At 41.8% G+C, this 23,894-nt stretch overlaps 1 protein-coding gene and 1 long non-coding RNA gene across 2 annotated transcripts in view; both read left to right on the forward strand.

Annotated features, from left to right (window-relative positions):
- Positions 1-23,894, forward strand: part of LOC307144951 (urokinase plasminogen activator surface receptor-like) — a 32,725-nt gene that overhangs the window by 914 nt on the left and 7,917 nt on the right. The window lies entirely within an intron of this gene.
- Positions 17,844-18,857, forward strand: LOC307144957. Its single transcript, XR_013818859.1, has 4 exons — positions 17,844-17,918; positions 18,003-18,122; positions 18,373-18,504; positions 18,772-18,857. It is a non-coding gene; the product is annotated as an uncharacterized lncRNA (long non-coding RNA).

Below are 23,894 nucleotides of genomic sequence, written 5' to 3' on the forward strand. Positions count from 1 at the left end.
TGAACAGAGCTGCTCAAATAAACTGAGCTGTTTAGGGACTGAAGATCGCTGCATTAAAGCAACAGGTGAGGATCTGGAAAAAAGGAATTAGATTAAAGTCATTATCTTAAACTCTCTTAGGTTTAAACATTTGACACAGATCACATATATATCAATGTCCAGCTTAGACTTATTCAATCTTTGTTCTCTCTCATTTCATCAGGGACTTTTGAAGGCCAGTCATGGGTTTTTAAAGGCTGTGTGTCTTCTATTTTTGACGCCACAGCATCAGTTAGTGTTCAGAGCTTCTCATCTTGTGAGGGGAACCTGTGTAACGGGGCTCAGAGTGTCACCCAGAGCTTCCTGTTCCTCTGCTGTTCTCTGCTCTCTTACTTCATGATGCACTGAATACAGCAGATCTTCACATTCTACAATCACACACTCTTTACTGAATATATAGCTTGCATTTCTCTGTACTATCTTTGGTGTTCTGATGTGATTTTTTTTTTTTTTTTGCTGAAATAAAATACTACATTACCTTGTTCCTGAGGTCATATTCAATAAAGCTGTAAAGAAGTCTGAAAAGGATCAAGGAAGCAATAAGGATCCTGGCTCACAACACATTGGGACACTGATGACTTTTTCCGGTGACATGATATGTCCTCGTAGTACAACATCACTACTGTTATTTATGAGCAACATCAGAACTGATATCTTTCTGGCATTAGTTTTTAATATTATTTAAGTAGCTACATTATTAAAAATACTTTGCTTGTTACATGTGTATGCAGTATTGGGCAGTAGCGTCGCTACAAGTAGTGACGCTACTAGTTTAACTACATTTCTCAGTAGCGTGGTAGCGTCGCATGTTTTCTGAATCAAATAGCTTTTCAGTTTTTTGATCAAGTAGTGTAGTGTCCACACAAGCTACATTTTCCCAAGCATTTCTAAAGTTCAAATCTTCTTTTTCTACCTCCTACTCCCATAGGGCCATATGATTTCATTCCAGCGATGCAGAAAATCGTGGAATCCAAGCATAAAAACGGAATTCATCTACTGTAACGCGAAATTTGTTAGATCTTGGATGAAAAGTAGGTCACTAAACTTAAATAAAATCGCGATATAGACTAGTGTCTGTGAATATTAAACCACATAAAGACTATAATTGAAATAATAAATTCCGCCAGAAAAACGAGTAGCCGTTCTGTCGCAGCTCCTGTAAAGTATAGCAGTATGTTATAGTCATATTATAGTCAAAAACAATGGTAAATTTAAATCCTATTGGACTTAATTGTGTTACTGCTGTTGAACTCATGCACTGAGAAGATCCAATGGGACATGTTTTAACCGTTTGTCCTGCACAAGAACCCGTCAGACTCATGCACTCAGAACAGCTGAGAGAATGTCCTTTAGGAATAAAACAGAGAGAAAGGGACATCAATGATCTGTATTTGTACCCAGTGACATCACAAACACTATTTGTCTTTGTACCTGCAGTCAAAAAAATAAAGAGAAAAAAAACTGAGAGTTACAGATTGTCTTGGTTACATATGGTAACCCTTGTTCCGTGAGGGAGGGAATGGAGATGCCACGTCGAGACCGACGAATAGGAATCTCGCTAGAGAGGCCAATCTACTTTGACTGAAACTAAAACAAGCCAATACACATTGACGTGCAATAATTTGCATCAGCTGTGCAGCCTCGCAGTGCGGGTATAACAAGCCTGAAAAGCTGGTCGCCCCGGCGGGCAGCAGTGGATGTGGCAACGGGACGTGGCGTCTCCGTTCCCTCCCTCAGGGAACGAGGGTTACCATATGTAACTGAGGCGTTCCCTTTCGGTCGGTCAGTCGATGCCACATCGAGACCAACGAATAGGAATCCCTACTAAAGGGCCACAGCTGCTGCACCCCATCCAACGCCCTGTGTAAGCTTTCACACCTTCTTGCCTGAAAGGACGATAGGAGAGGGCTTACACTGAGTGTATCTGTCACTGTTGTTCCGTGATAACCCATACAGTGAGATTATTGAATAACACTGGGAAAGCGTGCCCGATCTGAGGGAGGGGAACGCTGCGGGAGCCACATTCTTAAAGAGAATTATGTGGGAACACACATATGGACTAACCCGAGGGTTGTACTGATATGAATAGTGTGGGTGACTTAGCCCAAGGGAAAGACACAGGCTTCCGTTTAGAAGCAGCCGTGGAGAATATACACACATGGGATCCCTCTACATGTAGGCTATAGTATCTAGCGAACGTATTAGGTGTCGCCCAGCCCGCAGCTCTACAGATATCTGTTAGCAAGGAGCCATGTGCCAGCGCCCAGGAGGATGCAACGTCTCTCGTGGAGTGTGCATGCAACCTGAGCGGGCAGGGCACGCCTTGAGCTTGGTAAGCCAAGGCGATGGTATCCACTATCCAGTGGGCCATCCTCTGCTTGGAGACAGCCTTTCCCTTTTGCTGGCCTCCGTAACAGACAAAGAGCTGGTCTGAGGTCCTGACGCTTTGAGTTCTGTCCACGTACATCGCTCGTCAAGTTCGTAGAGAGCTTATTCAGTCCATTTTAATTTCTGATTTTGGCCGCCTCTCAAATGGGTTAAACCATAGATATATTGCCTATGAAGTTCAAGTAATGCGCTAGAAAATCCGCGCTCATTCATGGATGTGCATTTATAGCATGGACGGAGAAAGCGCCGACGCCTGCATGATTTCACCTGACGGTATAAACATATTATAATCTATCTGTTCCATGAGAGCAGAACGAACGAGCCTTTATTGACGTTTTTAAATCTGAAAACTCCAAAAAGCAACGAAATTGTCAGACATCCATTAGTGCATGTTCACAGAGGAAAACAACTGAAATACAGCGCTGGTTGTTCTCTCGAACGATACTCGACGACAATGACGGAATCCTAAGCCGTGGGCGAAGTAACATTAAAGGGTTAGTACACCCAAAAATGAAAATTCTGTCAGTAATTACTCACCCTCATGTTGTTCCAACCCTGTAAGACCTTCGTTCATCTTCGGAACATAAATTAAGATATTTTTGATGAAATCTGAGAGCTGATCACTCCTCCATAGGCTTCTAGGTGACCGAAACTTGCTGGCCCAGAAAAGTTATTAAAGAGATCGTTAATATAGTCCAAGTGACTACAGTGGCTCAATCTTAAGTTTATCAAGCGACGAGAATACTTTTTGTGCGCAAAAACAAACAAAAATAACGACTTTATTCCACTATTCATTTCCTTCTCTCTGGGCCTCTAGTTGGTTCACGTAGTGTTTTTGCGTCGCGCGTCTGTGTTACACGTCACCACGTAGGCTCACAATTGGCCGAAGCTGGTCATGTGTGTGATGCGTGTTGACGTGCAACACAGACGCGCTGCGCAAAAACACTAAGAGGCCCAGAGAGAAGGAAATGAATAGTGGAATAAAGTCGTTATTTTTGTTTGTTTTTGCGCACAAAAAGTATTCTCGTCGCTTGATATACTTAAGATTAAGCCACTGTAGTCACTTGGACTATATTAACGATCTCTTTAATAACTTTTCTGGGCCAGCAAGTTTCGGTCACCTAGCAGCCTATGGAGAAGTGATCAGCTCTCAGATTTAATCAAAAATATCTTAATTTGTGTTCCGAAGATGAACGAAGGTCTTACGCGGTTGGAACAACATGAGGGTAAGTAATTACTGACAAAATTTTCATTTTTGGGTGAACTAACCCTTTAATGGGTGTATTAAATTGTATGAAATAATCCCGGGAAAAAAAGCACAAAACACTGCAGAGATGGCAAGTTCAGCAGCAACATTTGCTGAGGTGAAGTGACGGCTAGTAACAGCAGACAAACGGCTAGCATTGACATCAGCGGGAATCCATCTGTCACTCAAGTGGCTACACCCTTAATTATGCAGAACTTTAAATATTAATCAACTAAACGGATGAGTTTTTAAAAAAAAAAAAAAAATCACCCTCCTCACAGTTGTTATGAAGGGCAAAATTAGCTGTATAGACCAAAGCAACATAGAGATCCAGGCTGTAAACATGTTTTTTTTCTGCTGTAAGAGACGGGGAAGTTGCCGCTTGTTTGTACAACGCTGAACGCTCTCTCACTAGTGTGTTGCCCACAGCGCCGCCACTGGCCGGAGGGCTGAATCGATCCATAGGATTTGATGAATCGATATTGAATTGAGAAACAAATAATTGCAATGCATTGATGAATCGATATTTTTACCCAGCCCTATTATACGCTAAGTTTCGGTTCATTTATGAGATGAACTCTAGGTCTGTGATGAAATAACAGGAGGATGCAAATTGCAAGTAAAACTCAGTTTATTAAGATGGTCAGAAAAAGACACAGGCCGGGGACAAACACTCAGGTGGTGATGAAGCAGGGACGAGATGGCGATCCGGTGGTGGTGCGGTGAACTGCGTGCTCGAGTGAAGACAACCAGGAACCGTGGAACATCAAACGACACGAAGAACTGACGAAATCCAGAACGAAGAATCTTAGCAGACGAGGCACAGGAACAGGACACACACCGAGGAACAACCACAACGATCTGACAACATGAGAGGGAAATTACTGGGCATATAAAGGGAACTGAGATTGATGACAGCTGGAGACACTAATCAACACAACGAGTAACCACACCCACACAATTACATTCACACAGACACATCAGCATGAGACAGCCGATTCATGAACCGTGACAGTACCCCCTCTCCTAGGAACGCCGCCTGGCGTTCCCAGACACCCTTACCTGTCGATTGTAATCATCGATAAGGGAGTGATCCAGAATGTCTCTAGCAGGTACCCAACTTCTCTCCTCCGGACCGTAACCCTCCCAGTCCACCAAGTACTGAAATCCGCGTCCCCTCCGTCTCGAGTCCAGAATGCGATGTACCGAATAAGTTGGTTCCCCATCTACGAGTCGCGGCGGGGGGGGAACCGGGGCAGGCGGATTAAAGTGAGAATAAAACACAGGCTTGATTTTGGATACATGGAAGGCGGGATGAATTCTCCTGTACGCAGGAGGGAGTTTGAGTCGGACTGTCACCGGACTAATAATTTTGGTGACAGGAAACGGGCCAATGAATTTGGGAGCTAACTTGTTAGACACGGAGCGGAGCGGAATATTCTTTGTAGAAAGCCACACTTTTTGACCCACGACGTAAACGGGAGGCTTTGACCGGTGGCGATCGGCCTTGGCCTTCATGCGCCCCCCTGCTTGGAGTAGAGTCTCACGGGCTCTAGTCCAAGTATGGCGACACCTCTGGACGAATGCGTGAGCGGAGGGGACCGCGACCTCGGATTCCAGACTAGGAAAAATTGGTGGCTGGTAACCTAAACTACACTTAAAAGGCGAGAGGCCCGTGGATGACACTGGTAACGAATTGTGGGCGTACTCCACCATAGAAAGCTGTTGGCTCCAGGACGACGGATTCTTGGCAACCAAACATCGCAACATTCTCTCGAGGTCCTGGTTGGCTCGCTCAGACTGACCATTGCTCTGGGGGTGATAGCCCGAGGACAGACTGACCGTGGCCCCCAGTAACTTACAAAATTCTCGCCAAAATTTGGATACGAATTGGGAACCTCTGTCAGAGACCACGTCCATCGGGAGGCCATGTAACCGAAAGACGTGATCTATGACTGTGACCGCTGTCTCCTTGGCTGAAGGTAATTTGGGCAAGGGGATGAAATGTGCCGCCTTCGAGAACCGGTCCACTACGGTTAAAACAACCGTCATGCCCTTGGAGGGCGGGAGGGCGGTGACAAAATCTAGAGCGATATGGGACCAGGGTCTTGAAGGGACAGACAGAGGTCGAAGTAGCCCATCTGGGGGTTGGTTAGATGTCTTACCAGTGGCACAGACTGAACAAGCCAATACAAAATCGTGAATGTCGCGAGCCATTAATGGCCACCAGAATCGTTGTTTAACTAAAAAACTGGTTCGCGTCACTCCTGGATGACAAGCCACGTTGGAGCAATGACCCCATCGAATAACGTCGGACCGTAACCCCTCCGGAACAAACAAACGACCCGGTGGGCAACCAGGCGGAGGCGTTACCCCTTCTAGGGCTGTCTTGACCCTCGATTCGACCTCCCATACTAGAGTGGAGACGACAATCTTCTCAGGTAAAATACACTCGGGAGTCACCGGGCGTTCGGAAGGATCAAAAATACGAGATAAAGAATCGGGTTTGATGTTTTTGGAACCCGGGCGGTATGAGAGAACAAAATCAAAACGTCCGAAAAAAAGAGCCCACCGAGCCTGCCTGGAGTTGAGTCTTTTAGCAGATCTGATGTATTCAAGATTCTTATGATCGGTCCAAACGATAAAGGGTACCCCCGAACCCTCTAACCAATGACGCCACTCCTCCAACGCTAACTTGACCGCCAACAACTCTCTGTTACCAATGTCATAATTACGTTCGGCAGGCGACAGTCGATGAGAAAAAAAACGCGCAGGGATGCATCTTGTCGTCTGAGGAAGCGCGTTGTGAAAGAACTGCTCCTACTCCCACCTCTGACGCGTCGACCTCCACCACGAACTGACGTGTGGGATCAGGGGTGACAAGAATGGGAGCCGAAACGAAGCGACTCTTAAGTTTGGTGAACACTGCCTCGGCAGTGTTCGACCACCTGAACGTCGTTCGGGGGGAGGTCAAGGCGGTCAGAGGTGCGACTAGTTGGCTGAAATTGCGAATAAAACGCCGGTAAAAATTGGCGAATCCCAGAAACCGCTGTAGGGCCTTACGGGAATCTGGACTTGGCCAATCTACCACAGCCTTAACCTTGTCAGGATCCATGCGCACTCCCTCAGAAGAGATGATGTACCCTAGGAAGGGAACAGACTGTGCATGAAACGCGCATTTCTCCGCCTTGACAAAAAGCCCATTCTCTAACAATCTCTGGAGCACTCGTCTGACGTGTTGAACGTGTTCCTGGAGAGACGAAGAAAAAATCAATATGTCATCCAGGTAAACATATATGAACCGATCAACCATGTCTCTCAACACGTCATTAACGAGTGCCTGGAAAACCGCTGGACTGTTGGAAAGCCCGAAAGGCATAACCAAATATTCAAAGTGTCCTCTAGGGGTATTAAAAGCGGTTTTCCATTCATCCCCCTTCCTGATGCGAACCAAATGATATGCATTACGTAAGTCCAGTTTCGTGAAAATAGATGCTCCCTGCAACCTCTCAAAAGCTGAAGACATCAACGGCAAAGGATAAGAATTCTTTACCGTGATGTTGTTCAGCTCTCGGTAATCAATGCAAGGTCGCAGAGAACCATCCTTCTTCCCAACGAAAAAGAACCCCGCCCCCGCAGGAGAAGAGGAAGGTTGGATGAACCCAGAGGCTAGAGAATCAGAAATATATTTCTCCATGGCCTCCCTCTCGGGAACAGAAAGAGAGTAAAGTTTGCCCTTAGGCGGAGATTTACCTGGCAGTAGATCTATCGCACAGTCATAGGAACGATGCGGAGGAAGAGAAGCAGCACGAGACTTACTGAACACCTCCTTCAGGTCGAGGTACTCCGCGGGCACGTTTGACAAATCCGCTGCCTCACTCTGAAACACAGAACCAGACACAGAAGGACAGGCAGACAGTAAACAAGACTCATGACAGTGGTTACTCCAAGTGGAAACAGTGTTAGTGCTCCAGTCGACACGGGGATTGTGTTTGGACAGCCACGGGTGTCCCAAAACCACTGGTGCAAGTGGTGAGTCCATGAGGAGAAATGAAATGAGTTCCGTATGATTGCCCGAAGTGATGAGGGTGATGTTTTCAGTAGAATGAGTAATCCGGGGGAGTTCTTGACCATTGAGTGCGTTGACAGTAATGTGACGTGAGAGAGGAGTGATGGGAATCTGAAGCTTCAGTGCAAGTTTAAAGTCCATGAAATTACCCTGTGCTCCCGAATCCAGTAGTGCGCTGGTGCTGTGCGTCGATGTTCGCCATCTCAGTCTTACCGGGAGGAGGGTCGATGATGGTGATGAGGTCTTCTCGGCGGAGATCCCACCCGATAGTAGCCTCATACTTACTATCGGGCTTGCCCCTTTTACCGGGCAGGCATGGATGTAATGGCCCGCCCGGCCACAGTAAAGACAGAGTCCTTGGGATCTCCGCCTTTCCCTCTCCTCCCGGGAAAGCCGAGCTCTCCCCACCTGCATGGGCTCATGGTCGAATGTGGGGCTGACCGCGCTCGCGCCGCCGGGTTGATGGTCCTCCGTGCTGGGCTGTGGGCGACTGGTACGCGTTAATCTGGTCACACGATTCAGACGAGCGTCAACTCTTAAAGCCAGTTCCACCAATCCATTGAGGGTCTCGGGTAAGTCCAGGGCATAAATCTCCTGTTGAACACGGTCAGCCAGCCCATGCAGGAACATATCCCACTGCGCCTCCTCGTTCCAACGGCACTCTGCGGCCAGGGTGCGGAACCGGATAGAAAAGTCCGCCACCGAGCCTTCTCCCTGTCGCAGTTCGGCGAGTAATCTGGCCGCCTCCTTACCCGCCACTGCACGATCGAATACTCTCCTCATCTCCTCGGAGAGTGCCAGGAACGAGGTGCAGCAGTTGTCTCCGTTCTCCCACACCGCCGTTCCCCAAAGCGCTGCTCTCCCTGACAGCAGGGTCAACACAAATGCCACCTTAGCCTGTTCGCTCCGGAACGTGCGTGGCTGTAGAGCGAAATGCATGGAACATCTCGTGAGGAACGCTCTGCAAAATTCCGGCTCGCCGGAATAACCCTCGGGTGTGGGTAGGCGTGGCTCTGGGCTGTCTGCAGCAGCAGGCGCTGGTGGTGGGGGAACGGACGGCGTGGGGGGCGCAGTGGGAGTCCGTAGAAGTTGTACCTGTTGGGTGAGCTCGGACACCTGCTTCACGAGTGCTTGCACCGCCCGACCTGTGCCCGAGATGCTCTCCTCTTGCTGGTCCATACGTGAGATACTGTGAGCGATGAAATCGTTGATCTGGGACGGGCTTGCTGCATCCATGATCTGGTCAGATCGTTCTGTGATGAAATAACAGGAGGATGCAAATTGCAAGTAAAACTCAGTTTATTAAGATGGTCAGAAAAAGACACAGGCCGGGGACAAACACTCAGGTGGTGATGAAGCAGGGACGAGATGGCGATCCGGTGGTGGTGCGGTGAACTGCGTGCTCGAGTGAAGACAACCAGGAACCGTGGAACATCAAACGACACGAAGAACTGACGAAATCCAGAACGAAGAATCTTAGCAGACGAGGCACAGGAACAGGACACACACCGAGGAACAACCACAACGATCTGACAACATGAGAGGGAAATTACTGGGCATATAAAGGGAACTGAGATTGATGACAGCTGGAGACACTAATCAACACAACGAGTAACCACACCCACACAATTACATTCACACAGACACATCAGCATGAGACAGCCGATTCATGAACCGTGACAAGGTCACGCACCAGCACCTCCGTATCGTGATTATCTATTGTCTGCTATATTCACTTCTTATTTATTAAATCAAAGCAATTGGTTGATGAAACATTTGTTAAAATTAAGATACAATTAATACAAAACGAAATTCACTTTAAAGAAAGGCTTTGTGCTTTCTGTTTGAGGTCTCTGTGAAAGTTTTAAAGCAGTCTTTTAGTGCCACTTTCAGAGTGATCAGGTCTGTAACTTTGTTTTTTCCTCATAAATGCGAACACGAAAAATTAAATAAAATTAGCTACCTGATACAACTATAAAATAGCAAGGTGACCAGTAAAACTACAGCAGGCGACTAAACCTGGCTAATTAAAAAAAAAAAAAAAAAAAAACTTAAAGATGCTTCTTCAGGTCTTTGGTCTTTGGACACTGAAAGGAGATTGGTTGCTGGCAAGCAGAGGTTGCTCTGCACAGTTATATTTCATTCTTCCTTCCTTTTCTTTAATGTGAAATGCTGTTTGAATTTCCAAGATAGAAATGCATTCTTGCCCTGGCTCTGTTGTTCGGGCTCCATCTCTACCTCTAGCTCCATCTCTACCTCTACCTCTGCTCCTCTTCCGACTCCATTGTGACTGATCACGCAAACCGCACATTTTTTCGTTTTCATATTGCGGCTTCTGGGAAATGCATGGAGTTGCCTTAATTTATTTAGAGAGTGAATAAACTCGTGAAACAGAGGGACTCCTGCCCGAAGGAAAGAGGGGTCTGACCACGGGCTGAAGGTCTGGCGGCATGCCGGTGTGACTGTGATTGTGAGTGCCATGATGCCATGCCCATCTCTGGACTCTGCCTTGAAGCTAGTGCTGAAGCGGTCTCATATGGAGCGGCCCGAGCGGAGTTACCGCTGCTGCCACTGCCATATGCCCCAGGAACCTCTGAAAGAATTTCAGTGGGACCGCCATCCTGCCTTTGACCGTGTTCAAGCAGTTCAGCACCGACTGAATGCGTTGCTCTGTGAGGCGCGCTGTCTGTGCGACCGAATCCAACTCCATACCTAGAAAAGAGATTCTCTGCACAGGGGCAAGTTTGCTCTTTTCACAGTTGGCCTGAAGGCCCAGCTGGCTGAGTTGGCTGAGCACGAGGTCCCTGTGTTCGCATAACTGATCTCGGGAGTGTGCTAGTATGAGCCAGTCGTCGAGATAGTTGAGAATGCGAACGCCCTGTTCTCTCATGGGAACAAGGGCCCCCTCCGTAACTTTCATGAAGACACGGGGAGACAGGGACAGCCCAAAGGGCAGGACCTTGTACTGATATGCTCGACCCTCGAACGCAAAGCGTGTGTCGAGGAAGAATCGAGACATGAAAGTATGCGTCCTTCTGGTCGATCGCTGGAAACCAATCTTGGGGATGGATGCGAAAATGCGTTTCTGCATGAGCATTTTGAACGGTAGCTTGTGGAGGCTCCGATTCAAAACTCGCAGGTCCAAGATCGGTCGTAACCCACCACCTTTCTTGGGTACAATGAAGTAGGGACTGTAGTGCCCTGACCTCATATTGGCTGGAAGGACCGGCTCTATCGCGTCCTTCGCCAGTAGGACTGCGATCTCCGTACGCAAGACATGGGCATCGGCTGCTCTCACTGTAGTGGAGTGGATGGCCCGAAACTTGGGGGAATGCTGGGCAAACTGAATCGCATAGCCGAGCCTGATGGTCCGAATGAGCCAGCGAGACGGACTGGGGAGTGCTAACAAGGCTCGCAGAGGCCGTGCAATCGGGACCAAAGTGGGGCAGCGAGTTCGGGGTACCCCTGAGTGGGGCAGCGAGGTAGAACATAGGGACTCGGCTCGGGAGGCTCTCTCTGGGAAGAGGCCCATAGCGGAGTCTGAGTGTGCTGTGCAACACTTACCTGGTTCCACGAGGCAGGAGGTGCAGGAGGCGGCTTGGTTGCGTTCTTGAACTGCACACTGCTGCCTGCTGGCGATAGAAGAGGCGGATGAGAGTGGTGAGGATTCTCTCCCCCCTCTGCCCTCCGGGCCCTCTTCGGACCCAGAGATGGAAGAAACTGCTCTTTTATTGAAAATTTGGGTACCGCTGGTTTTGAGGCCAGCGGTGAAACAAAGACAAAAGCTCCATAGGAGACACCCAGTACACACCTCGAGGGTGGTCCGGTGTTCTCCAATGGAGGCTCAACTGGCTGCGGAGCATGAGAGGGGTGAGGGCTCCTAGGGGGTTGGTTCCCTGAAGGAGACGCCCTCACCGTAATCAGGTCTCCCATGTCACTGCCCGAAGCAACCCTCTGAGGGAGATTGGATCGACGCAGAGGCACAGGGACTCTCCGCCCCTTCGCAGGAACAAGAGTCTCAACCACAGCTCTGCGATGGTCATCTTCCCACAATGGGTACATGACTCATCCACAAAAGCTGCCTCAGCGTGTTCAATGCCCAGACACACGAGGCAGCGATTGTGACCATACCGTGATCCCAGGTAACGACCGCATCCAGAAACACACAGATAGAATGTCATCTTTAAAAAGACGCGTTCTATCTGTGTAAGCTCTTTTAGGGACTGCTCTCACTGGTGCTGAAGCACACAGGGGAATGGCCACCGCAAACAAAAACAGGAATGTGCAACGGCCTGTGAAAATGGCCGTTGAGCGCTCTCCGGCACACCTTACCAGCTGTGATAACAGTGTTTTGTTTTTGTTCAATTTGACAAAATTTGTGCTGTCACGCCCGCACCGAAGATGGAGAGGTCCAGAAAGACTTGTAAAGTCACTCTGTAATTAGTAGAGTGCATCGAAGTGCTTGGCTCCAAAGCAAAAAGCTGAAGTGCAATCACACCAGCTGCTTGTTATACCTGTGCTGCGAGGCTGCACAGCTGATGCAAATGATTGCATGCCAATGTGTATTGGCTTGTTTTAGTTTCACTCGAAGTAGATTGGCCTCTCTAGCGAGATTCCTATTCGTCGGTCACCAAAAGGGAACCATCTTTGATCAGGATGTGAATGAAATAACGTATGTTTCAATGCTTATTTTATAGCTTATCACAAGGGGAGTTAATGATAAATGATGGTTTAAGGAAACTACAAGGGATGTATTGTATACCGATGTGTGTACTTTGATCTTAACACCTTTAACCTTATTATTGATTATTCTCAGGTTAGGTAAAGTAAGTCGAGTCTAGCAGACGCAATAATAATAATAATAATAATGCCTCTTGTTCCCTTATCTCAGAGAACTGAGGTTAGGTTAGTAACCCAGTCGTTTACCATTACTTAAAGTACTTTTTCTAAACCCTTAACACAGCAACACACATACATTGGCCAAATAGTTAATTTTCTGCCCAAAACTATATTTTGTTAACTAAATAATTCCTGAAAAATTATGAAAATATTTATTGACTTTTTTTTTGTGTTGATTTTCTATAAATCTATTGTGTTATCAAAAACAGTAGGATAAATCCGTTGGAGACCACTTCTATATACTATAACATAACTATAGAAATATCATGTAAGCAAATTTAAAAGTGTAGTATACTGTATAGGTAAGCATTATAAAACTAACTTTCTGACAGTGGCTAGTAGGCCGACTCTTCTTCCTCAGTTTTTTATTTTTTTATTTTTTTTTACACAATGATAGTATTAGTGCCCCTGCTGTTGTTCATATTGCTTTATTAGAATTTTTATATAGAATTATTAGAACTCTATTTAAACATGGCAAACCTGATTCAAAATTGAATCAATCTGTCAAAACACAAGCACTAGTTTTCTATCCAACTTAAATATATAGTGTAATCAGCACAATGACTGTCAAAACAGTTGATGGCATTACGAAAACGCCTCGGTTACGACTGTAACCTTGCTTCCCTCAAGAGATGAAACACAAGAAACACTGTGTCTATAAAGTCTATAATTTTTTTGCATTTCAAGGGGCGGAGAAGAGTCAAAAGTTGCATGCCAAATGACACACTATACACTATGTACTTATACACTATGTACTTATGCACTATGTACTCATTTGTGTAGTGTATGAATTTTATAAGGTTATTTTGTCATTTAACATCAGAGTCTGAAACCCCTCTCACTCCAGTAATTAAAGCTGCGACAGAGTGCATGAAGTGTCCGACATTACACACTTCGTTTTTAACTAAGTGCATCATCCGGGTATTTAAAGTGTACTTTTTATTTAGAATTTTCAGTGTGAACACACCGCACTATTTATACTACAAAACGTCATAGAATAGTGCATACGTACGTGAATTGAGACGCACCTTTGGTCTGGGATTTTCCGTCTGCTTGAAGCAAATATAGTACTGTTTTTAAATATCCTGTGCATAGCGCTTAATCTTTTATATAGATTTTGGCCAAATGTATTCAACAACAAGAAAAACTGAGGGCCCATTTTGCTACAATAAACTTAATTATAACCAATAAGTTGATGAAAACGTAATGCGCACTGACCATCTTGGATGTGGCTGTTCCAGTGATGGACAAACCATATCTCTGTCATTCGCATTTAACTCCATTTGAGCTTGATATTCATAAAATGTCATTTTAAAAAAAAAAATGTAACATTATAATGACACATGCAAATGTCTGACAATATATACAACCACAATAAATACCAACTTTGACAACTTGGTGTTTAAAAGATCTATCACAGGGTCTAAAAGATCTATCACAGGGTCAGCTCCCTCCTTCTTTCACCCACTCCTACGAGTCTACATCCCTACCAGAAGACTACGATCGGTCAACGAGCGACGTCTCGTGGTTCCCGCACAGAGAGCCACAAAATCAATTTCCAGAACATTCTCATTCACAGTTCCATGCTGGTGGAATGCTCTCCCCACCCTCATCCGGAATGCAGAATCACTGACAACATTCAAAAGACAGCTGAAAACCCATCTCTTCCGTGAGCACTTAACCTCATAAAAAAAAAAATAAAAAAAAATAATGTCTTTCCTTTTCCTTTAATCCTCCTTTATTGGGCTTACGCTACTCTGAACAATGCCGGTGTGTTGAACAATCGAGTCCGGCTGAAGAGATGAGTCCGAGCTGCGTCAATAGTTGTTTGAAGTTGTTTGAAGCTCAAATATGTTGTTTATTTATTATAAAAAACACACTAACAACGAGAAATTTTTAATTTCACAATCTTCGGTTAAATACTAGTATATTAAACATATAAGTTAAAATACATTAATGACTCGTTATAAAGTAGTACAAACTTCTTCTATAATAAAGTGATTTTGTATTATTTGTAACCAGGCACCAAAGCAATTACTCATAAAACGTGCTTTGAACCAATCGGATTGCTTGGGTCCTAAGCTCGGACTCATCTCTTCAACCGGACTCGATTGTTCACCACACCGGAACTTCATATTTTGAGCACTTCTTGCGTTGTTTTTGCCTCTTCACGATGACTCACTTAATTTAGTCCTAATTTGTAAGTCGCTTTGGACAAAAGCGTCTGCTAAATGACTAAATGTAAAATGTAAATGTAAATGTAAAAAATATGAGATTTCTGCCTGACAGCAATTATATGTACATTTGTTTTATCATCACCAACAACATCATAGCTACCTATATAACCTTACTGTATTCCTTTGTTGTGAACTTGTTGAGAAGTGTCTTGTTTAATGCAGTCGTATTGTGTTTCTTTTCCCGTCCTACCCTATAACCTGAGTTACTGTCTGGCAGCCAGACCGGTCTGGCAACCCTTGAGCTTAAAGTAGAGTTTCCCAACCCTGGACAGTGGTGGAAAGAGTATTAACAAATTGAACTTAAGTAAAAGTATTGCTATTTAAGTAATAATTTACTTGAGTACAAGTAGAAGTACTGAAAAATAAAATGACTCAAGTAAGAGTAGATAAGTAGTTTGCTTAAAAAACTACTCAAGTAACTACGTTACAAAGTACTTTAGTATTATTTTTCTATTTTTACCCAAAATGAGGAGATGATAGCGATATGGAGCGCTAAACACTCACATGTCATCTGTTTCATTCATACTGGAAGCCCAGTACTGATTCATCCCTCACGCAGAAAGTCCACAAGTGAGATTCATAGAAGTATTAAACTTATGACGTTTCAGGAAATGCCTTGGATATAATAACATGCAGATAGAGACGTTTTGACTGATGAAACATGAAGACAAGCAGATGATAGCGATAATATATCTGTTCATCAAGCTATTTCAGGTACTTTCATAAGAATGATGTATGTCTTTAAAGGGATAGTTAACTCAAAAAGAAAGATTAGCCCATGAACAGGGTTGGGAAACACTGGCATCAGATCTCTGGGTCATTGTGCCCTTGTCTGGTCTTCACCATAACCATCTGCCTGGTGCAGCTCTAAAAATGGATGATTAGGTGGTTATTTTCAATATGTCTGTATGGAAGTATCTCTCAAAATATCTTGATATATCAGATATTTTTTACTTGTATAAAATTAAACTTCATCCACAAATTTAATTTCATCCACATATTATAATATGCCTCAGAGCAACTTTTATTTTTTCCTGCAGCTCTAACAGTGGGACTCAATGAAAAAAGTTCATTGTTTTGTCACTAAACATATTTGTGCATGCTATGTTTGCATATCACTATTGCACAAGAGTGAAAAAGGTCCCTCTCTCTGCCTTGCATTTTCTTTTTAATCTCAATCTTAATGTACCACATCTATTCACACAAATGACATTGTTCAAACAACATTTAATGAAGAGAAAAATATTCTTGCAGCATATCCTTGCAAATAATTATAATACTCTTAAAATGGAAATCTTTGGACTCCCCTTGCTTCAAAACTTGGTTGAATTAAATGTTATTCATATGGAGAATATACATTCTTTTGAGCCAAACGTTCACTGTCGATTTCAAAGTGTGTGGCAGTGCTTTCTGGAAATCTGCATAAAGTATCCTTATGTAAAGTTCTTAAACTTTTTTCTATGCTTTGTTAATGTTCGCGCACTTTATAGTTCTGATGTTGATGTTGTCTATCATTTGCTTTTTTTCTTGCTTTTGTAGGCTACTCCTTGCATTTTTGTGTTATAGCCTAAAATAAGATGAATAAAGAAAAATAAATAAAGAGAAATAGTATATTTTACCTAGGCTCCAGCATCCCCGATCAGACAAGCTGCTTGGAAAATGCATGGATATTATATTTTTACTGTTTTAGTCATGTGCTTGAGATTGTGATGAACAGATAAAACTCCCTCTGATGTGACATTATAGAGACATTAAAGGCTTAGTTTTTTGTCTTTCACAATGTCACTGTTATGGAAGCAGACACAGAGGAAGTAAATGGATGGATGGAGAGATGGACGATGGGACGCTGGAGGGATCACTGAGAAACACATGTGGTGTGACACTGGAGATTCATTGAAGAGTTGTTCACTTCGTATGGAAACCAGATCGGACAATGAACTGGGGTGAAGTGTGTGCTTAGAGGTGATGAGAGTGATGATAAGGTAGGTATGTGTGTGGGATCAGTGCTCAGGAGAGAAAGTATGTGTGATATGCATTGCAGTATGATCAGTAAGTGCAGAAACCTGGCAGACCTGTAACAGTCAAAAGTCTCATTGCTCATGATTTCAGAGAAAATGAAAGTTATGGTTCTGTTTAAACAGGTTGTTACATGTCCCACAATGTGTAGGTGACATGTAATGTGTATAAGTACTACTGAATTGTTCTTATTGTAATCCTTTAATTTTGCAATAATAAAGTATATTGGTAACACCGTAACCCTAACCCTTACAATAAGGTTCATTAGTTAACAAACAGTATTAACAAACATCAACAAACCATGAGCAACATTTGTTACTGTATTCTGTTCATCTTTGTTAACGTTAGTTAATAAAAATACAGTCATTCATTGTTTGTTCATGTTAATCAGTACATTAACTAACGTTGACAAGATTTGATTAATGTATTAGTAAATGTTGAAATTAACATTAACAAAGATTAATGCACGCTGCATAAGTGCAGTTCATTATTAGTTCAAACTAATGTAGCTAGTGAACCTTATTGTAAAGTGTTACCAGTATATTTTTGACAACTTGAAAACTGTCTCGACCTGGTTTCTCTATAACTTTACTCACCACTGAATGTAGTTAATAGCTAAATCTATATGTAAACTTAAGTATGTGTGATTTTCTTTCTTCTGCAGAACACAAGAATATATTTTAAAGAATGTTTGGGTCCAAACACCATTGAGACCCATTGGCTTTCATGTTATGGATTTTTTAAATATCTACTTTTGTGTTCCATGGAAGAGAGAAAGTCATAGAGGTTTTGAATAATCTTCATTTTTGGGTCAACTGGTTGGTTTACTTTAAGTAGACATATACACATAACTGGCAAGTAAATGATGTAAGCTGAAGTTTATGTTTCGTTTTTCTCATAAGGATCCTCCCCTTTTGTTAGACTATATATTAGCACTGAAACAGACACGTTGTTTCATTCTCCTCCTCATCAAAGATGGATCTGCAAATCTCAGTTTTTCTTCTGTTCATTCTCTTCACTGCAGGTACGAAGACAAATAATGTTTGTGATGTTACTGGGTACAAATACAGATCATTGATGTCTCTTTCTCTCTGTTTTATTCCTAAAGGACATTCTCTCAGCTGTTATGAGTGCACGAGTCCGGCGGGTTCTTGTGCAGGACAAACGGTTAAAACATGTCCCAGTGGATCTACTCAGTGCATGAGTTCAATAATAGGGATACAAGTTGGTAAGTCTAATATGTTTGAAAAAGATGATGATTGACTGATGGAGATGCTACTATTATTATTTTTTTAATTATTTTTTTTTTGGCAGAATTTACTATTTCAATCACAAAATACTCTACATAGTTTTCTAATGGTTTCTCTCAGATTGTAATGATTTGTATTTTAAAAAATAGTTTGAAATGGAGGGGAAAAAAAAGTATAAATCAATTTTTAAGTTTAATTGGTCTTTTCTGTCTCATTCATATTCTTTAGGGGGCATTAGTTCTACAGGGAACACTAAAGCTTGTGCTGCTGCCTGTCTAAGTCAGTCCTTTAATTTCGGCAATGTAAGGGCGACTACTTCCTGCTGTAGCACAGACCTGTGTAACCTCCAAGATGTTCCAGGTATTGTACTTCAGTTATCATGTAGGGTGAATTCAGGTTGATTGGGACACTTTTTACAAGTCATCTCACTGGTAAAAAGTGTCCAACTAGCCCTGAATTCATCTCTACGAATAATTTACTTCTGTAAAGTCAACACTCATTTTACTTCCAAATGACATTCAGCTTGTCTGTGGTGAACTGACTGAATGGAGCCGCTAAAGGAGTGTTGTTGCATTAGATATTTTGTACAAAAATAAAATAAAAATAATACTTATTTTCCCTCTGTAGAACCCATCTCAAATGGAAAGAATTGTTACTATTGTGATGATAAGAGCTGCTCAAACACAGTGAAATGTTCAGGGACTGAAGATCGCTGCATTAAAGGAACAGGTGAGGATCTGGAAACGGAAGAAGATTAAAGTCATTATCATTTAAACTCTCTTATAGGTTTAAACATTTGACACAGATCACATACAGTATACCAATGTCCAGCTTAGACTGAATCAACCTTTGTTTTCTTTCTTTTCATCAGCTTCTGTAGGCCAGTCAGTTTTAAAAGGCTGTGTGTCCAAATCTATTTGTGACGCCACAACATCAGTTAGTAGTGTTGGCATTGGCAACGTCACATGTTGTGAGGGGAACCTGTGTAACGGGGCTCAGAGTGTCACCCAGAGCTTCCTGTTCCTCTGCTGTTCTCTGCTCTCCTACTTCATGATGCACTGAATACAGCAGATCTTCACATTCTACAATCAGACATGCTGTACTGAATATATTAATATATTCTATATATTAATTCATTAAATATATTCTATAGCTCTTAAGATTCTAAAATGAGACACGATGTACAGAATATATAGCTTGCATTCTCTCTGTACTATACTTGCTTGTTCTGAGGTGATTATTATTTTATTTTTTTGCTATGAAATTCTGATGTGACCATTTATGAAATAAAAAAACTACATCACTGTGTTCCTGGGGTCATATTTAATAAAGCTTTTCATGCTGTAAAGAATCATATTTTCTTTCTTACAAAAATGAATAAATCAACTTTATGTTCAGAAGAAAAATGTATGATGCTTATTATTATTGCTGATCACTGTTGATATGCTATATTTTTACTATAAAACTCTTATGACAAACATGTCTTCTAATATCTTCAATTGTTGCGTATACCGAGCTGCAGCGGACACATTTGTAAAGGACTTTACTTGGACTCATTGTGCCAGCTATCTCTACCACGTGGTTTATATACATGTTGCTGCTGATTGGGCTGACATTTTCGAGACACCCACCAAACAAGAGAAAACGACTAACTAGGACTGGTCACTTGCATATTGTTGTCTTATTGTTAGTTTGATTGCTTTATTGCTCTCCTCATTTGTAAGTCACTTTGGGTAAAAGCATCTTCTAAATGATTCAAAATAAATGTAAATGCATTTAATTTTCTCTTACCCAGCACTGACCTGTCTTAATTTCCTGCTCAGGGGTGTGTTTCCCAAAGCCAACTGTGGTTTTAAGTTCCGCCAGCGACAAAATCGTTTTGTTTATTCTAAGCGCTTGCTTGTCTGCCGCTTTAAATGCTCGAGCTCGTTACAGCAGGGTGGTTCTGATTGGCTGTTAAAGGTGCCCTAGAATGTGAAATTGAATTTATCTTGGCATTGTTAAATAACAAGAGTTCAGTACATGGACATGACATACAGTGAGTCTCAAACACCATAGTTTTCTCTTTCTTATTTAAATCTCGTTTTTGAAAAACACCCCTGAAAAACAGGCGAATCTCCACATAACACCAACTGTGACGCAACAGTTGGGATTATTAATATGTACGCCTCCAAAAATTTGCATATGCCAGCCCATGCTCAGTGCCAGGCGAAACTGCACAGCCGAATCATCGGAAGTTCTGCAGGTGAAGAAACAAGCGAGGATCATAGGGAAAATGGCAGATCTATCTATCTATCTATCTATCTATCTATCTATCTATCTATATATCTATCTATCTATCTATCTATCATCGGATACCGCTACAGTTTAATTCGAAGTTGTTAGTTGCTCTGCCCATTTCACCACGGACTGTTTTTCTAACCTGGAACAATATCAAGCAGCCAGGCTTCTCTCGGCGTCTCAAACGGACGAAGGGGGCAATTTCAACTAACGTTATATTCCCGCAAGCGGTAAGTAAGTAGTGCTTTTATTAACGATAATTTACACTGTGTTATCTAGATCCAGCGCGATATTGTTTTTTCCTCGAGAGACATCGCTTGCAAACGAGCGAACGAAGCATGGCAGTTGCTCAGTGTTTGGATGTACAAATGAACACAAAAATATTTTTTTAGTTCCTCCATCCGAGCCTCTGGAGAACCAGTGGGTTATGTGAATTTCTGATGTGTAATTGTTCAAGTTCAGACAGATAATCTTTCTCTCAAAGTCGTTCAACACTGTTTATGCAGCATCAGTAAATCGCGTTGCAGTGATAAGATCTTCATTCACGCGATCAACAGGCTGTCATCTGCTCAATGCTCATCACTGCAACCTTTTATGTGATGGGAATAGATCTAAATACTTAAAAAACTTCTCATGATTCGTTAATCCCGATAGCTGTAATAGTAAAAACGTATAAAAGCTGTAATAGTAAAAGTTTTCCAGATAGCTCTACATGTAATGCCAGATATTTCATATGCAAGCATGTCAGCCAATCACAGCAGAGGGCGTTTACTCTGAAGTCTCTCAGCAGACACGCCCCTTCAAACTGAGTGTTCAAATCAGAGGATGAAATCAGGCTAGGAAATATGCCTTTTATTTCTAAATTATAACAAATTTTGATCTAAAAAACATACTAACATTATAAGGGCACCCCAGGAAACATTATAAAATAATAAAATAATCCATTCTACGGCACCTTTAATGTATTTTATCGTTCATCGATAAAATCGTTCTGAAAGTGATTCCAACGATATTGTTTCTCTGTGCCGTTATTGTTATAGCTGTGGTGTGAACTCTGCTATTCTTTAATATTAAAGGGTTAGAAAAAAAATGAAAATTACCCCATGATTTACTCTGATCTCCTCATTTGTAAGTCACGTTGGGTAAAAGCATCTTATAAATGATTAAAAATAAATGTAAATGCATTTCATTTTACTGACCTGTCTTAATTTTCTGCTCAGGGGTGTGTTTCCCAAAGCCAACTGTAGTTTTAAGTTCCGCCAGCGACAAAATCGTTTTGTTTATTCTAAGCGCGTGCTTGTCTGCCGCTTTAAATGCTCGAGCTCGTCACAGCAGGGTGGATTCTGATTGGCTGTTAATGTATTGTATCGTTCATCGATAAAATCGTTCTGAAAGTGATTCCAACGATATTGTTTCTCTGTGCCGTTATTGTTATAGCTGTGGTGTGAACTCTGCTATTCTTTAATATTAAAGGGTTAGAAAAAAAAAGAAAATTACCCCATGATTTACTCACCCTCAAGTCATTCTAGGTTCTTCTTTCAGACGAATACAATCAGAGTTATATTACAAAAATGTCCTGGCTCTATAATGGCAGTGAATGGGCATTTTGAAGTCCATAAAAGTGCATCTATCCATGATAAAAGTGCTCCACACGCCTCTGGGGGGTTAATAAATGCCTTCTGAAGTGAAGCGATGTGTTCATGCAAGAAAAATATCCATATTTAAAACTTTATTGACTAAAATAACTAGCTTCCGGCCGTAACTTACATGTCCATGTCTGCATTGCATAGCCTATGCTTTAAATAAAAATGGAGAACATGAGCTTAAATGTGGTAGCGATTGTTATGAAAGCTAAAATGAATAAGAGTCATTCCACGAAACCGGTACGATTTGAGTCCCTCTGAAGTTTTTAAGTGTATTTTACCTATTGGGTCACCAAAATCTATTCTTAAAAGCTTTTTGTATCAATTGAAATGTCTCCTTTAATAAAGTTTAAAAATAATGACATACATATTATCTTTATATTAGAAATTATCTTGTTTTTCAGTTGACACCACCTATTTTGTCATGTCCCTCATGGCCTTCTTTGAAAGTGTACTTGGAATATGAATAATATAATTAGAAAAAAGTCCATACATTTTGCCATTCCCATGAATATCTATCTGTGCTTTTTTGCTGGTAATGTTTTTTTTCTAAGTAAATTCATGATTATTTATTAAAATCACATTATTTAGTTCCGTCCCTCAGTAATCCCTCAACCCCGTTACACAAACCATTCTCCCCCATAAAACTAATGAACAGATCCTTATATGTGACATCAATAACATGAATTAACATCATAGAAGTCTTCTGAACAACACTGTGTGTAGACACAGGCAAGTTACCACCTTCTTTTATAACTATAACTTATTTAGAATCTGATATTGTGGTTGTCAAGCTCAACGACTCAACCCCGTTACATCAAATAAAGATAGAATTCTATTACTTGTGAAAATTATCTTTGTTATTTCAAAAATATACATGATTTCTTAATACAATGAATGCCATGTACTCTCTTGTTGTTCACTACATGTAGAGCAGTGGCCATTTTCAAGCAAAAAATCACAACCCCGTCACACTCAACCCCGTTACTTTTTTGCCACGAAGCGCGCGCACATGCAAAAAAACACACAAAAACATGTTCACACAGACACACAAACACATCAAAAAAGCACACAAGTAATATGTTTTATTTTGATGACCTATTTAGTCAGTTTATAATGTTCTAATGTATTTAAAGTTATTGTTGTTTTTCCTGCAGTCGGGTTCATAAAACTGAGTTGCAATTGCAATTTATATATGTTGTTTTTCTTTGTTACATAATGAAATACAGTGCTCATAGAAAATCTTTCAGTGAATTTGAGAAAAAAACAACGATGTATATGTTTAGCTGAATTTGTCTCTTCAACCCTGTTAATCTTAGTCTCAACCCCGTCACACCTACATTTTTATTCATTTTTTTTTAAGTTTATGAATAAGTAATTTAAAGTTTGTTGAACTTAGTCAGAAATGTTCAGAGCAATCATAAGAATACTGATTTTAGTTAAAATTCTGAAGTTAAGCCACATCTTTGATCAAAAATGATGAGGTTGCTGTCACAAAAAGTGTATAGCATTAGTATAGCATAAGTGTAAAATTATATGTAAATTTTACATTTACAATTACTGAATTAGTGTGAGGGACATATGATTAATAGGAAAATGTTGATTTCATTACAAATATATTTTATAATCATATTCAGAGAGCTCCCATAGTGTCCATAACGGGGTTGAAGACTAATAGTGCCCATATCTTAAAATAATTACCAATAATAATAGGGATTTGATGCCTGAGGTGGGAAAATATGATTTTCTGGAAGTTAAACATGTAATTAATGTTGTGGGTTGTTCAGAAAAGTAATACATAAAAGTAAAAAATCCCAAAATGTGTTT

The sequence above is a fragment of the Squalius cephalus genome (assembly GCF_949319135.1).
Source record: "Squalius cephalus genome assembly, chromosome: 17".
Classification (NCBI taxonomy): domain Eukaryota; kingdom Metazoa; phylum Chordata; class Actinopteri; order Cypriniformes; family Leuciscidae; genus Squalius; species Squalius cephalus.